The sequence below is a fragment of the Rattus norvegicus genome, chromosome 4 (genome assembly GCF_036323735.1).
Source record: "Rattus norvegicus strain BN/NHsdMcwi chromosome 4, GRCr8, whole genome shotgun sequence".
Taxonomy (NCBI): Eukaryota; Metazoa; Chordata; class Mammalia; order Rodentia; family Muridae; genus Rattus; species Rattus norvegicus.
The window spans coordinates 2,726,331-2,734,407 of NC_086022.1; the positions used below are offsets into that span (position 1 = coordinate 2,726,331).

Sequence of the window (8,077 nt, forward strand, 5' to 3'; positions counted from 1 at the left end):
GCGGGCGAGGACGGGAGCTGGAGCGACGGAGCAAGCAGGAATGAGCCACGAGAAGGGTGGTCGGCTCCTGGTGCCGGTGGACGGGGAGATCGAGGCCCACATATGGAGGCCCAAGCAGATCCACCGGGCGTGGACGAACAACGGACGCCGCCCAAGTCTGAACTTCGGGAGATGGAGAGCCAAAGGAAGAGGCCCTGCAAGCAGAGACCCAGCTGCGCGACGCGCCCCACCCCCCATGGCGACGAAACCGCAGGGGGCGTGGCAGCGATTGATCCTCAAGCGCCTTTCAGACAGGTGTAGCCCTGGGAGGAACCCGGGGCCTCAAGTGCGTTCAAAGTGTCCATGATCAATGTGTCCTGCAATTCACATTAATTCTCGCAGCTAGCCATGTTCTTCATCGACGCACGAACCAAGTGATCCAACACTAAGAGTCATATAGGTATCTGGGGTGTGAGCAGACTTGTATGCGAGCTAACAATGGCACCACCTCCCTGCCCGCCCCTTTTGCACGGGAAGAGAGGGGCCAAACGGGAGGCGGCTCCACCTCAGGCCCGCCAGCGGGAAACTAAAGGATACATGTGAAAAGAAAAAAAAAGACAGGGTCGGGAACGGAAAGGCGGGACGCATAGGACATGGGACACCGCGAACCCAGCACCCAGCGGCAGCCAGCCAATGGGCGGGCAAGTCGGGCGCTCGGGCCGGGATTCCACGGGCGCCCAGAGGGGGCTCGCAACGCGCCCCTCCCACCGATGCCTCTGGAAGCGCCAGCCCTCCCTCGGACGACCAATGGGCGGTAGGGCGACCACCACCCCCCGGGGGTTTTAAACCTCAGAACTGGAACATGACTGCTAAGTACACGGACAGGAGTGGGGCGGACACGGTAGGCCCAGAAGGCGGGGCGGGACAGGATGCGTGAAACCCATCCGCGGCACAGGCACCCCTGCACTCGACAGAGCCACCCTGGCACCATGAAAGCTGGAGAGCTGTGGCGAAGGGGCGGCAGGTGCCGTGAGGAGAGCGAGCGTGTCCCGGCCACCTCCCGGGAAGAGATCACATATCTCCCCCCCCACCCCCCCGTGCACACGAGATGAGATCACGGAGCCGGTCCAGAAAGAGACAGAATGACCTCAGTACGCCAAGGGCCGTGGCTGGCCTGCAGGCAAGGGAGGTGCCTGAGCCGGCTGCAGTAGAAGCAGCAGTGGCGGAGGCAGAGGCGGGCGCTTGGAGGCGAGGACTTAGGCAGAGGAGCGAGGGAGAGAGAGAAAATGGAGGAAGTCACTCGACGACCACACCAGACACACTCCATGCACCGCTCCGTAAAGACCCCCGCCTTTCCTGAAATGCTCACTTGGTCAGCCGGCTGTGGCACGTGCCAGGAATGCGACCAGGACCCGGGGACGCGCCTCCCGGTGAGAGGAGGGACTCACACAGGCCCGAGAAAGGACCAGACACCCCCTCGGCCTTCTCCGTTAATGATCCTTCTTCCATCGGTTCACCTACAGAAACCTTGTTACGACTTTTACTTCCTCTAGACAGTCAAGTTGGACCTTCTTCTCAGCCCTCCAACAGGGCCATGGGCCGATCAGGCCTCACTAAACCATCCAATCGGTAGTAGGGAAGGGTGGTGTGTACAAAGGGCAGGGACTTAATCAACGCAAGCTTATGACCAGCACTTACTGGGAATTCCTCGTTCATGGAGAATAATTGCAATCCCTGATCTCCATCACGAATGAGGTTCAATGGGTTACCTGCGCCTGACTTTGTAGGGTAGGCACACGCTGAGCCAGTCAGTGTGCCGCTAATGCAGCCCCGGACATCTAAGGGAATCACAGACCTGTTATTGCTCAATCTCGGGTGGCTAAACGCCACTTGTCCCTCTAAGAAGTTGGGGGACGCCGACCGCTCAGGGGGTCGTGTAACTAGTTAGCATGCCAGAGTCTAGTTCATTATCGGAATTACCCAGACATATCGCTCCACCATCTAAGAACGGCCATGCACCACCACCCACGGAATCGAGAAAGAGCTATCAATCTGTCAATCCTGTCTGTGTCCGGGCCGGGTGAGGTTTCCCGTGTTGAGTCAAATTAAGCTGCAGGCTCCATTCCTGGTGGTGCCCTTCTGTCCATTCCTTTAAGTTTCAGCTTTGCAACCATACTCCCCCCAGAACCCAAAGACTTTGGTTTCCCAGAAGATGCTTGACTATCATGGGAATAACGCCGCCGCATCCCCAGTGGGCATCTGTTTAGTTATGTACCCCCATTTGTTTTTCTTTTTCTTTCTCCATTTCTCTTTCTTTTTCTTTCATTGGGGGAGGGGATTTTTTTTAACTCACATTTTAAATATGATTTTCCTGATTTGCCCTCCAGAAACCGGCTATTATTTCCCCTCATGCCTCCTGTTCTGAGGGCAGTTCCTCATTCACCCACTCACTCCTTCCAACCTGCCCATTCTGACAGTTCCCTACACTGGGGCATCAAGCCTTGACAGAACCAAGGGCATTTGCTCCCATTGGTGCCTGAAAAGGATATCCTCTGCTTCATATGCAGATGGAGCCATAGGCTCATCCTTGTGTAGTCTTTGGATGTTTGTTTAGTCCATGGAAGATCGAGGGCAGGGGTTTGGTTGGTTGATATTGTTCTTATAGGATGGCAAACCCCTTCAACTACTTCAGTTCTTTCTGTAAGTCCTCTTTTTGGAACCTTGTTCTCAGCTCAATGGTTGACTGCAAGCATTCTCCCTTCTTCCCTCCCTCTCTTCTTCTCTCCCTCCCCACACCACTCTATGTTTGTATGTTTGTGTGTTTGTGTGTCTCTGTGTATGTGTGTGTGTGTCTGTCTGTCTGTGTGTGTGTGTGTCTGTATGTCTTTCTAAGTGAATGTCACTTTTCTTTTCTTAGATAAAGTGATGAGATAAGAGTCTTACCCAAGCTATGCAAATAAGTCCTTTAGGCTGAGGCCAGAGTATTTTTTCCCTCTGTTCTACTATTTATAGACCTAATACTAGGAGCTTCTAGCCTCCATGTAATCCAACCTTCCAAGCTGACTGATTCAATATGGTTTCTCTTGGCATCTTCATGAGTTGTCCTACTTGGACTCACATTAACTTGGACAATGTGTTACAATCTTCTGGATCCTTCTAATTCTCCAGCTTTTTCTGTTTTCCCCAGTGAATAGTTTGTTCTCTCAGAACCTGAATCTGTAAAATCATGTCCAGAAAACTTCCGTAAACACATGCCACACACCACAACTTCTCTTTCTTGCTCTACTTCTCTCTGTCTTTCTTTTGTCTATTTTTGTCTCTCTTTCTCTACTCTTGTGTATTCTCTTATTTCTAAGCTGTTCTCATGTGAATTGGGCATATTTTATCTGTGATACATTCTGTCACTTTTTTCTTTGAATTACTACTTTATCTGGCCCTCAATTATATGACACTTTCAAACATGGCTACTTCCTTATATAAACTAACCTTACAATGTACAATCATTTTGCTAATATTTATCTACCTAGTTCTTACCTGGACCTATTGGTTGTAAAGAATTAACCTTTCAGGATGCCTATATTTATGGCAGAATCTTTCTGGCCTTTCATATATGATGTCCTGTGTCTCAAAGATGAGGGTATTAGAATAAAATTATTCTACACATTTTCTGAAGGTTGAAAGATTCAACTTAAGTCTTATTTCATGATCCCATTAGCAGCCATCAGTCCAAAACACAAAATCACTAAAACAAATCCTAGTTGCGCCAGGTAGGGTGGGAAAATATCCCAGTGATTAAGCAGGCAGGAAATGTTAGAGTGACGTGGAAGAAGATTGTTTATTGCTCAGCCTGTGTTTTTATAAAAGTTAGAACAATAAACCCAGGAGTGGGACAACCTACAGTGAGCTAGGCCCTCCAACAAAATTATTGATCAAGAAAGTGCCCACAGGCTTTTTTATAGGACAATCTTATGAAGAATTTTTTTTTTGGTTCTTTTTTTTTTTTTTCAGAGCTGGTGACCGAACCCAGGGCCTTGTGCTTCCTAGGCAAGCGCTCTGCCACTGAGCCAAATCCCCAACCCCAAGAATTTTTTCTCAGTTAAGATTTCTTCTTCCAAGTTATCTCTAGTTTTATATCACATTGATAAAAAACCTTCCTATATAGTTTGTAGGTGAGAGTTTGTGGATGTATATCTCTAAGCTTGTGTATTGAAGTGATATCATTAAAAGTTTTACAAAAGAATGGATAATAATAACCTGTGTGTGTGTGTGTGTGTGTGTGTGTGTGTGTGTGTGTGTGTGTGTTTCTTTAATTTTGCAGGCTTTCGCCTGATTCTCGGTACCGTCTCGGTGCGGGAATGGGGCACCGACAGTGTATGTCAGTGAAATTATGTGTGTATATGTGTTTCTGCATGCCCACAGATATTACATGTATCATAATAGGGTATTAAAGAGGACAATGTCTTAATCTAAAGAAATGCTTTAGATTATAGCACACACCAGCAAGAAGACATTACTTTTTTGGCATGGGGTAGCAATTGGGCTTGCAACAATAAATTATGAAATATACTAGGAAGAGTGAAATAGCTCAGTAGGTACAGATATTTGTTGCCAAGGCTGTTAACTTTGGTTTAGTCCTTGGGACATACATAGTGGAAGGAGGAAATGGATGCCAAAAATTGTACTCCATCATCCACATGTGTGCAATCACATGCAGAAACAGGCAAATACTCAACTAAAAGAATCAGAAAATTAGAATTCTATAAATATAGGACTTAAAATATATACATAAATTAAAGTAAGGAAATAAATTGACATGAGATATGGTAAGAATTCTGTAAAGCTGATACATACCCAGACTTAGAGAAAGTATCCCTATACATATGTGTGTTCCATTTCTCCCATTTCTGGAGGAAGAAAAAAATTACATACATGGAATTTCTGCTTAGTATTACAGAGCAACAGAACATAATATTGAGAATTAAAAAAAGAATACATGGGGTTGGGGATTTAGCTCAGTGGTAGAGCGCTTGCCTAGGAAGCGCAAGGCCCTGGGTTCGGTCCCCAGGTCCAAAAAAAAGAACAACAACAACAACAAAAGAATACATACATAGTTCATATGAAGGCAACTTGGTCTTGCAGAGATAAGCTAAACAACTCGTGGATACAATAAGTTCAGACTCATGAACATGTATTACTCAGATTGGTGAATCAAAAAACTTAAATATGGGGCATGTAGATTCCAGAGACTTTTCCACAGTAGAATTGTGTAACTAGGGTGACCAGACAATAGCACTTGCATTTGTATCACTTAGATTAAGGGGCCTTTCCTTGCATGGTGGAGGAATAGGCACCTACACTGCAATGTACTATATATAACTAGAAAAATAAAACAAGTTGGGGATTTAGCTCAGCGGTAGACTGCTTGCCTAGCAAGCACAAGACCCTGGGTTCAGTCCCCAGCTCTGAAAAAAAGAAAAGGAAAAAAAAAGAATGCAGAGAAATAAAACAAAATGTTCTCCTTTATAACCAAATCAGGAATACTACTAGGAGATTCCAGGTTTCCTAGTCACATCATGAAATAAAATCAAGTGACCTTGTTCTAATATTATATTCTTCATTCTTTCTGAGATATGAGGTAGAGGATGAAAGAAAATACCCAACAACCTGGGTTTAGGGTAATATATTAGTTTAAAATGTCAAGTGTATGAGTCCAAGGGGATCTGACATCCATCAGGAGTCCTGGAATACTTCCACTGGACTCTCCACAGTGGTTGCCTGTGTAGGATTTAGTTGCTGAATCAGCACTCATTTTTCAAATGTAGAAGACATCAAGATGTAGACAAGAGGGATCATTCTCATATTCATTTACAAAGCACCCCCACAAGTTTTCTATTGTCTTACTTGGAAAGGATAAATTTAAAAGAGTAAAACAATATTATTATACTCAAGGAAAAAGCTTGTGTCAAAGAAACAAAACAATTAAAGGCAAAAGTCTATGTTTTTCAATAGAGTGACTATAAGGAAAAGAAGTACATTTTAAGCAGAAATTGTTGTTATCTTCTTCAAATTTATGGAGCATGGATGTTATAAAATGAATGGTAAGATAGAATAACAATGTAGGGTGAGAAGCTAATTGAGAGAGTAGCAGAAAGTAAAATCAAAACAGCTCAGAGCATCAAAGAAGCCTGTGGTAAAACCAAATCTGCAGCAACACAATTGTAAGCAATAGTAAAAGTAAAAGACAATTCAAAAGGAGCATTAATGTATATGATGGACACTTGTGTCAACTTGGATTTAGATGCCTCTAAATCTGGAGGGGTTTGTTTCCTATTGAGAAGGCAAAATATTGTTCCCCTTTAGAAATTTGAAGTAGATTGAATTATTTTACCCTCTTTGTCCTAGTAAAAAAAAAATAAGGCCAGATAATAATTTAAATTGTAAACGTGTGTGTGTGGGTGGTGTGTCTTTATTAAATTATGTGTGAGTATTTGCATGCATAGGGTTGCCTGTGGAGGCTAGAAAAGGAAGAGTATTGGGTCCCTGAAACTGAAATTACCAGTGATTATGAGTCTTCTTGTTCTTTGAATCTAACCTGGGTCTTCTTCAAATGTAGTACATGTTCTTAACTTCTCTGTCATCTCTCCAGTCTCCTGTAAAAATAAGTTTAAAAAAATGATTTCTGTTGCCTAAAGACAAGGAGGCTGAATGAATATAATGATTCTGAGGTTATTTTTAAAGATGAAATTCATTATGATAGACAATGGGCATAATATATCTAAAACTAAGAAGAGATAAAGTGCAAACAATAAGGAACAGTGTGCTGTATGAGAGATGTTGCAGGGTAAAAATTGACATGAAACTTTCCAAAGAGGCTTGAGTCTGCTTATAAGGTCGCAGTACTTTGTGTGTACATGTTTGTGTGGGGGTACATGTGTCTGCAGGTGCATGTCCACAGGTGTTAATAAGGAGGTCAAAGGTCAATACTGGGTATCATTCTCAGTCACTCTCTACTGTATTGATTTTGTGACATGGTCTCAAGCTGACCATGGAATTACCAATTTAGCTAGACTGGGGCTCTGTCAAGCCACAGGGTTTCTTTCTTTTCCATTTCACAGGCACCAGGATGATTAGCTTGGAACATAGTCCCATGACATTTTACATGTTCTCTGGAGACTGCACTCAGATCCTCATGCATGTATCAGAAATAATTTAACAGAGGTGCTACCTCTTTCTGGCAGTGGCCATGTAGCTGCTGCAAGGAATAGCATATGAGTGCTTCAGTGACAGGATTCTACTGTGGCAAGTCCATTTAAACCACTTCTCAGTCGACAAGGGAAATTTGGTGGCCTTTATATTTAGTGCCAAGTTTTCATGCCCTACAAGCTCTCCTTTCCTTCATTGTACTGCATATAGTCATTATCAAAATTGTATCACTTCATCAGTCATGGACAAGGCCATCTAGAGTCACACAGGCTAAGTCACTGTGGATGATTCTACATCTTTCTCAAAACTCTTTCAAGGGATAAAATGTTCTTCACCTTTTTTTGTATCTATCAATCCTCCAGATGTTACCATAAATCCTGGGAATTTGAGACTTACAATCATATCTTTAGAGAAGTACCCAGTCACACTGAGCAAGTCTGTGTCAGTTGTGGAGAGAGGTAGGTCCTGCTTACATAACTGTTTTTAAGAAGCTATATCTGATCAGTAGAGACATGGAAAATGCAGAGATTATGTTGGATTGGTAGAGACTTGAAAATGGCTCTTAGAATGATAACATCTTACAAAGATCTATATATTAGAAAGATATCTAGAAGATCTGCTTTGTAAAATGAACTTTTCTGTCTGCAATTAAAAGGGAATTATGATAGGAGATAATAACTAGAGATAGTTTACCAACAAATGTTCAATTAGGCCTCTCACCATGCATAACTATGTAACCACGTTTGCTACCAGACAGGTAAGTCTTCCTGTTTACAGGACAAGCCTGGCCAGACATCTCTTTTGTCTTGCTGAAATTGTGCTTTTTAATTCAAAATAAGTTTAGGTGGTGACTGATCCAAGGAATGGGAGAAGGAGGAAGGGGAACTATTGGTGG

General features: G+C 43.7%; 1 non-coding gene across 1 annotated transcript; it reads right to left on the bottom strand.

Annotated features, from left to right (window-relative positions):
• Nucleotides 1–280: 280 nt before the first annotated feature.
• On the bottom strand, nt 281–433 carry LOC134486902 (5.8S ribosomal RNA). The gene has a single exon (XR_010066333.1). It is a non-coding gene; the product is annotated as a 5.8S ribosomal RNA (ribosomal RNA).
• Between the last annotated feature and the right edge of the window lie 7,644 nt (nt 434–8,077).